Consider the following 9,328-nt stretch of genomic DNA (forward strand, 5'->3'; position numbering starts at 1 on the left):
CATGAACTGTGCCATGTTATGTACTGTATGGCCAACAGGGTGCATCATTAGTCAAGAAAAAAATAACATATCTTTATACAGACATAAACATAACTATGCAGCTGAAATTATTAATAATATATAGACTAAATTTATGGAGAAATGTTAAATAAATATAGTTTAAGTTTCCAGCATGAATCTAAATTATAGATAGTTGACATCTGTTGATGCTGTTGGGAGACATATTTTAAATGGGGGAAAATGAAGAACAAAATTACTTGCAACTGCTAGAAAGTCAACTTGTCATTTTATATAGAACGTAAGTTCATCTCAGTGTCAGATCTTTATTAGGAATGCACATGTATCTAAAGCAGCAGTAGTATGTTTTTTCAATCATACATCTATTAATTTTTCCCACCTATAATATCAACCCATCCAGTCATGTTTTGGCTAAGCACCATGTGAAAGTATACTTAAACTAAGCTGTTGTTTTGTTATTATTCACCCTGCAGCACTACTTAGTCCACAATTACCAGAGCACAGACAGATGTACAGGCCAGGAGGTCAGAGTCCTGGTGTGTAATTTGTGAATCAGAACAAACTATGGTGAATCTGATGGTCAAAAGTGAGCACTACCATCCAAATCCAGAGAGAAGACAGAGAGCGGTCATTATTTGAAATCACATACATCAGGAAGCATATTTGTACCCTGCCACTGGGACTAGAAGAACCTGTTCAGACACAGATTTAAAATAAATTGTTTCAAAGTTCTGAAAAAAGCTTTAGGACCTTACCAAATGATGAAAATTGTTGCTTTTTACTTTGATTGAGGATAAAAGTATCTCCTTGTGAGCTTTGAAGTAATCCAGCCAGAATCCAAGACAAAATATGTTATTTTTTACTTTTTTATTTCCAACATTCTACATCTGTAAAAGCTACTTGAGCATATATTTATATTTGGTAAATTGCCTGTGTTGATATCACATGATATACAATTGATGCAGTTTCTAATAGAAATGTTTTCATTTCATTCTTGTATGTGTTTTGGTAACTCAGGTATTTATATCAAGCCAATAAAACAAAAAACAAACTAAATTTGCATTTGTGTGCTTGTATGCACCAGAGAGAGAGAGACGGTGAGAGAGATAGGTACCTGAGGCAATGTGATCAGGTGTGTTTCTTTTTCCAGTTTTTGGAAATGTGAATAATAGGGGATTGTTCTAGTTCTCCACAGAACTGTGACTTGATTTTAGGCTTTTCGCATGAATTACCATGGGGTAAGTCACTGTGACTTATTTCATCCCAACCTAAAAAGACCATTAGCTAAACTGTAATTTGTTCTGACACTAGCACCAAGATTTATGTGGACAAAATGTCATTTAAAACAATATGATATCAATTCTAATTATAAGCAAGGTGTAATAAGAGAGAATTACAGCATACCTGTAGTTCTGTGTGTGTATTGTGGAGTTGCCACATAGAAACACCGACATTGATCTTCACAGTTCCTTCAGGCTAATGTAGTTTCCGCAGAGCGGAGAATTGATTGTCTGGAGGATGAGCTACCAAGCCATGGTCAGTTGGATTGCTCTGAGCAGATCCTGTCCCAGCTGATGGGAGCAATTATTGCACCAAGGGTGAGGGGAAATGCACAGCATGAGCGCTTACACCACTGCCTTGTTTACAGTATAGGCCTATCTGTCACACTGTCGTGGACAACAGCAACATCACTGCAAGACACTAGAAAATAGAGAAGACCGCTCTTCCTGAAGATGAGATCAAGACTTTCTCTTTAAGTCTCCCCAATCTCCCTCCTCTATCTTTTTGTTCTCGATCCTATTTCTGTTCTCTCATTTCTTCTTTATTTCTCCAAGTTAATTACTTAGCAGCAATGCAGTTGTGATTAAATAAAGGGATTAGGGTCAGAAACTGTGATAAAACAGTACTGCTTTTCTAGTTGTAGGTCATATTGATGACCTGGGTACATAATATATTTAAATATATCTGAAATTTTAATGTGAGGTTCAGTCTGCTGAATATTTTCTTAGCATTATATGCACATAGACAAACAAAATATAGATATTGAGGACCCATAAAAGACCCCCAAAGTTATTCTGATAATCTCCTATCATTCAGTGAGGCTGGTCAATGGCAATGGTTTATAACAAGACCTAAAAAGTGTGTGCTCGCTTTTTTCCTAATCTTTTGATGATGACCAGTTATGGCATAGATCTTTACTATTTTCAGATGGTGCATAACCTGGTCAACACTGTCAAGTCATGTTTACATTAAAGGACCAGAATGTAGGATTTAGTGGCATCTTGGTCTTGCATATTGCAAACAAAGTGTCTCACTCTCCACTTCTAAGGGTGTAGAGGATCCTACAGTGGCTGCAAAACTTGCACAAAATGTGAAAGACTATATCTAAAGCTAGCGTTTGGTTTGTCTATTCTGTGCTACTGAAGAAACCATATACATTAGAATAGGGAGATGGATCTTCCAGGTCTGAAAAGTTAAGCCAGAGCAGAACAGCCTAAAACCTGCATTCTTTCTAATGACCAGTAGGGGGCAGCTCTGCTGGCTGCAAAAAGAAGTCTGACTGTATGGAGTCTTAGGGAAAAATTAACCTACTTCTTCTTACTTAATTTGTTCGCTCAGTAAACAGTTTCCTAATGACATTATGGTCTCAATGGCAACTTTCAAGTACTATTCAATACAGCATGATGTTCATTTTGTAAATTCTGGTCCCTAAAATAGATGATAATGCAGGGTGTGCTTTATGGCTTGGCTATCATGTGAATGACAGGTCATTCTCAGTGAGTTTGTCTAGCACAATACACAGGGCTCATGAAACTCAGATCAGAGTTTAGAGATAGAGTAGACAGTATTGATCAAATATTTCTCACTTAATATGTTTTCGACTTCACGCTCTTGTCAGTAGGGTGCGTGCTTTGGTTGCAAAAAAGTTGACAAGATGGCAACCCCCATAATCCCAATCTTGAGGCTTCAGAGTAGTTGACAAACCAGTCGATAATGTCATTATATCTCTGTCCAGTAATTCTTGTTTTCATGTGATACACTAATGAAAACACACTTATGAATAATATATTCCATTTCTGACATATTTTAGCAATAAATCTTCATAAATTTTACACACTGGACTTGTAAGTGGATCCAATAATTGATTATTCCTCTTTGACTTGTTGATTATCTATAGTTTCCGGGATGTCGAGAAGAATTTAAGATTTGAATAGTTGTGAACTGAGTCTGTGATCCAACGGAAGTTTGAGTACTTATAAATGGCCTCACAAGACCACATGTGTGGAAGGGAAAGCAAACCACTGTACAGAGTCAGCAGTCCTGTATAGTGCCTTATGTTGCTCTGTCCTGTCAGTGCTGCAATGAAATTCTCCACTGGGAAGTGAAGTGGCACTTACATAATGTTAAAATTACAGTAAAAAAAAAAAATCAAAGGAGCCTAAGATGTTCTACCACCTCATTTTATTATATGTGCATGTATCGACAGTGGAATACATAGCCTCGGGGGCCACACATCTAGAGACAGCCACCCGTCTTCTGCAGAACATTTACATCCAGGAGAAGATATGCTTCTGTGATTTATTCATTTTTCATTCATTTCTTCTCAGTAAGTCCTAAGCCAGCTGCATAAAGAAATAATGTTATATAAGATATGGTTTGTATGATGTATGCAAAGTCAGTCATTTTAAATATTATACCGTATGTGTCCACAGTCTCCATTTCACAAAAGCAATTAGACACCAGCATAATTAGACCTGCATACCACGACACAGCCTTGAAATGTTAAACACCGTAAGTGTGGCGAACAAGACACTCAAAACCTCATCAAAATTTAAGTGAGTAAGTAGAAGAGGTCACATGAGCATGCATCCCAAATTGCAATATATTATCACCTCTATTACAGATGTAATTTGCAGTTAATAGCTAATCACATAAAAGAAGAAAGATGCAATTGAACCTTTGCTCGCACAATCTCATTTTAATTTCTGATATGCAAAACAATGTATCTATCGCACATGTTTTTAAAAAGGCTGAAAGTTGAAACATTAGCTTTTCTCCCTGGAATTTTGCATAATTTAATTAGGAGGGCAATTACATTCTGTAATATCTTTGTTTTTCTTCTTATGTCTCTGTTTTATTCATGTGTCCTCTTTTTGTTGCTTGAAGTCTACAGTATAAAGGATTAACAGAAGTAGTTACAGTCGCATTAAAAATGTGGGTCCGATCTCTACAATAGCAGTAACAGCATTACTGGAGACACGGGGCAGTTGTAACTGAGAAATGTTTATGATGCATCGAGCCCCGGAGCAGATTTCAGAGGAGTGACATAGTTTAGATGAAAATCTGCATCACAAAGTCAAATTCCCATTGTAGCATGTTCTCCACAATTTAGAAGTCTACCTTTATTTAGAAAAGAACGATGTTTTATTTTAGAAGTGGTTCCCTGTTTAGGCAGTTTTCCCTGGTCTTCTGCTCTCCCCCTACAGTAGCTCTGACTAACCAGCAGATAGGGGCATCCTCACCAGTACTAGTCTGCCAGCTAGTCTACTCTGGGTCCTGAACCTGACCTTAAAACAAAATATATTAATACTGTAACACTATAACACCAGCCATGTTTTACAGTAACCTCCTTGTTATTTATTATATATTCTTGCTGTAGATGCTGTTCTATATAAAACATGTACATGTGTCAAAACAAAAGACTAATTTTCAGTTGTAATGCAACTAATTATATGCATAAGGAAATTAACAACTGTCTGTGAATATTAGTGCTCATTTATCAATACAGCATTTATCTGCTTGCTGTATTTTATTTTATTTTTTAATTCTTTAAAGATTTGGCAAATTACATGCTCGATCTTCTGTATATTTCAAGAAAAATCTTTATTGGCCTCAAGAAAAACTTTTTGCTTTCCTAGTTCCACTGAGGAGAGATTTGTTTCTCGTGTCCCAGTAGATAATCAACAATCATAATAACCATTTACCATGTGGAGATTAAGTAAAAAAAAAAGTTCTTTAAAATCATACAGGTATTAATGTTCTATCCCACTGTAGCTCATTGCCATCAGTGAGCATGGTAATCATCCATACAGTGCTCATCTTGCAAGTACTCACTGCTCCCAAACCTGTGCCATCCTGTTTTTTGCAATCAATCAATCAATCAATCAATCAATCAATCAATCAATCAATCAATCAATCAATCAATCAATCAATTTCTTGCTTTTGTTCTATTTCAAATAGCTGCTGCTATCTCAAATTCCTGCTGCTGGCAGGAATGGTAAAAATGCCCCTGGCAAGTACAGCCAGCTTCAGATAAGTGAGATGATGTTCTCACCACCAGCACACAAGATGCATGTTGCTGTGCATGACATGGTTCTGTGTTGAATACAGTTTAGGCTGAATATTTACCACTGCCTGCCTGAAATGTAACTATTGACCTGTGTTGCATTTAGGCGGTGTCACGTAAATAAGAAACTCCAGCACTGAATAGGCCATAACACAACACAGCAGCATGTCAAGTAGGCCGAACCCAAGTCGAAACCAAGCATGATGTCTGATTTGTTATCCGAACCCAGCCTGACCCATCGGGTCAATCTAAAATACCATGTTATTATGGAATTTGTGACACAACCATACTCCAGTGCACAACTGATCTGTAGCTTCAAAACAGCTACATAGTTAGACAGTGTGTGTGTATATTGTTATCAGTAAAAGAGTACTCAAGTGACTGTTCATGTGCTGTGGAAGGTATCATTCCTGCCTGACATTTAGTGGATGAGGAGTGTCACTGTTGCTTCACATAGGGTTGAATAGGCTTATCCTAATTTGCTGATCATATACTTGTGGATATTTAATGCTCAACCACACAGAAATGTGGCTAACATAGAACTAGAGTTATTAGACAATATCATGTGTGTGAATCCCTTCTGTGAATTTTAATTCAGAATAGACAAGTGGTAATAGTTTTTGCACTTAAGTAAGGAGCCATACCGATTTCTTGACCATCATTGCCTATGTAGAGTAATTGTCAGGCAGATAATTATATCACCAGGTGAGATGATTTGCGAAAAGAGTGATTCTACCCTTCCTTGTTACCATCAGCCTGGCTGGATCACAGTTGTACAGCCTCCCAGAAATGTGTCATACACAGCACCCACTAACAAGACCTTAACAAGCAGCCCACACACCTCTGTCTCTGCAATGACAGCCCATTCCCACCCTCTCTTTCTCTCTCTTTTAGATGATATACCATCATGATACACATGCAGGGCGAGATGTAATCTGGGACACTAAGTGGACAAGGTCATGGTTATTAACCAGATGGCAGAAGCTGAAGGCAAGCTGTCATGAAGGCACTATGGCAGACCCTTGACACTTGTACTAAGGAGACCTGCATTATTCATTTGGAGCCCCACAACATCAAACCTTCTATAGATAGCAGCCCTCATGTGAGATAAACGTATCTATGAGTGACAGATGGAGCAGTACAGTGATCAGGCAGATATTTGAACTCACGAGGAAATGGCACTTTGTTTATCTTGCTTCTGTTATATGCCACGGTTCTTGAAGAACCATGAGGTCTCAGTAAAAACAGTTTTTCAGTGGATGTCGAGGGTGTTTGCCACGTAGCACACTGTGTTTACAAATTGTGAGGTTGGGAGGTTAGCAGCACTGAATGCAGTTTCTTTTGTAAATGTTTAGCGGTTAAATGCTTAATTTCCCAGGAATCTAAAGTGATGGAAGGAAGGATGAAGGAAAAGTATAATGTAAATACTGTAGGAATATTATTACTATATTATTACAGGATATATAAGTCATTTTTGTTTTAATGTATTAATGTAACATCACCCCCAGGTCTGAGCCTAACCCCCTCCATAATTTTGCCAAGCAGGGGGCAGCAGGGCCAGCCCAGGCCTTAATGGGGCCCTGAGCAGAATTTGATTAGCACTTCTCCTTAACAATCCTTTTTTATACAAATTTCATGGTGTAAATAAGTCCCATACATTTGACTATATATGTCAGCCTTGCCAGGTTCAGATAGTTGCAAACAGTAGGTGGTATGTTGAGCCATTTTCAATCAACGTAATGTCAGTAACACCAGAACTGATGTGTTTCATCCCAGTACAGTCATATAGGAATATTTAGATATGAATAGATAGAAAGATAGGAACATTTGATACAGTATTATACAACAAAACTTCTTGTACTTCGTCTTAATAGGCAAAACTGTGTTCACTGATTACAGTTTCTTTCAAGTGACTCAGAGCAGTCCTCCTCCATGGAGCAGTCCTCCGTGGAAGCTGCATGATATTCTGTTCATGCGTTGATACAGTAGATTAAAATGATGACGCATGTGATGAAATTGGCTAGAATATGAATTTAATATCCATGAAGTACAACACGTTATCAGATTCAGCTGTTTATCAGCTTCAGCTCTTTTTATCCTGCCAAGGGAAATATATATGTATGTATATATGTATGTATATTTGTATGTTTGTATGTATGTATGAATGTATATCAATATTACTGCACATGAAGTGGTGGGTGTTGCAGAACTTTCCACAGTTAACAGAAAGAAAGATATTGGTCCTTTTCATCCTCCTGTTTCTGTCACTTTAACTTAGCAAGATATCATATATGGGATCGCTGCCCATATGTTGTTGTTATATGTCTTTTTTTATATATACGTATTTGTTTTTCTCTTTGTGACATGCCTTCACTTGGTTCGTCTCAGCAGACAGTTGACAGCTCATTTTACTGGGTCTTTACTTTTCTGTGTTAAAGCAACAACAAGAAGGCCATAACATAGAAGATATTTGTTTATTTGGAATATTTTTGATGGAAAGGCAATGTAAATGGAAAATGGCTTTCAGTATTTGAAAGTTGCTTCCTTCTGGTTGTTTTGAAAATACAGTTGGCTTGAGGACTGTGTTTACTGCACCCTTGAATGCTCCATTAAAACAGCATACACTCTACAGTACTGTATGTGGCCTGAAGGATGTAGTCCGTGCATACAGTAATAAATGAAAGACATTTTACTGCAGTTACAACATTTGATAGAAACTTCCAATCACCTCCAGGCCTGCCTCTCACCAACACACAAGGCAAATAGAACAGCAGTAAGCCTAAGTATGACACAAATACAGGCACAGTTGAGAGAAGTGCTGGGTGTAAGCCGTTTATGCAAACAAGGTGAGAAATGAATATGAGGGGAAATGACTGTTCTTTATTGGAATAAAAAGGGACGGAGTGTTTTAAAACAGGATCATTAAGTTTCTGGTGGCTGTTACTAATTTCCTGCTCACCTAGTGAGTCAGACAAACTGGTGGACACAAAAAGCTTATATCAAACTTACAATCACTTCCTGTTTACGTGCAAACACCACCATAGCGCAGGCTGTGCCTGTCCATCAGCGTCTGAAGGGTCATTTTGAATCCCACAGTTTCCTGCTCACCAGCAACTTGCCAACTTATGAGCAAGACATGTGAGTGCTTCCAATCCAGTGCATAGTCTAAAATTAAATTGATTGCTCAATGCAAAGGGAACCGTTGCAAATGTGTGCTCTGATAATGTATTTCCAAGTTTTTTTTTTTCCTAAACTGCTTTAAAGTAGCAGCAAATTTGGCAAAATTTCATTTCAGAGCTGTGCCTACAGGCATTCATAATCAGCTTATACAAGCAGTCTTTCTTGCCTTTTTCAGGAAACTTGGCTGCCTTTTTATGGATTCTACTTCTAATACGCTAATCTTAATCTAAACAGTAATAGAATTGACATGCTAAAAAAATAAATTACACATTTCTCATTATATAATTGTTTTACAAACTCTTTAGATTTTAATTTTCATTTCATTTATTGTTTCCCAGATTTTCTAGTTGTCAACTTGTAGTACTAAGAAAGTCAGGCAGAGTTTTTTCTTATATTTCCTGAAATGACATAAAACAAATACATAGACTATCAAAAAAACAAAAACACAAGTAAAGGTCCAGTGTGTAAGATTTATAGGGGCTTGTTGGCAGAATATGGCAGAAACGGAAAATAATATTTATGTGTATGTTTTCATTGCTGTATTATCATTGTGTTTTTGTTACCTTAGAATGAGACTTTTTTTGTATCTTCAGAGGGCATGAGTCCTCTTCCATGGAGACCCTCATGTTTCACGACCACCATAGGTTGTCCAACTACCTAAAGAGAGTGATATGAACTGTTTGTATAGTCTGCAAGCTCACCTTTTGATGCCACTAAATCCAACATACTGGTCCTTCAAATTTTAATATACACAAAAATTCACCTGGCGAACATCAGCAATGG

Source organism: Lutjanus erythropterus, chromosome 1, assembly GCF_056507025.1.
Source record: "Lutjanus erythropterus isolate fLutEry1 chromosome 1, fLutEry1.hap2, whole genome shotgun sequence".
Taxonomy (NCBI): domain Eukaryota; kingdom Metazoa; phylum Chordata; class Actinopteri; order Lutjaniformes; family Lutjanidae; genus Lutjanus; species Lutjanus erythropterus.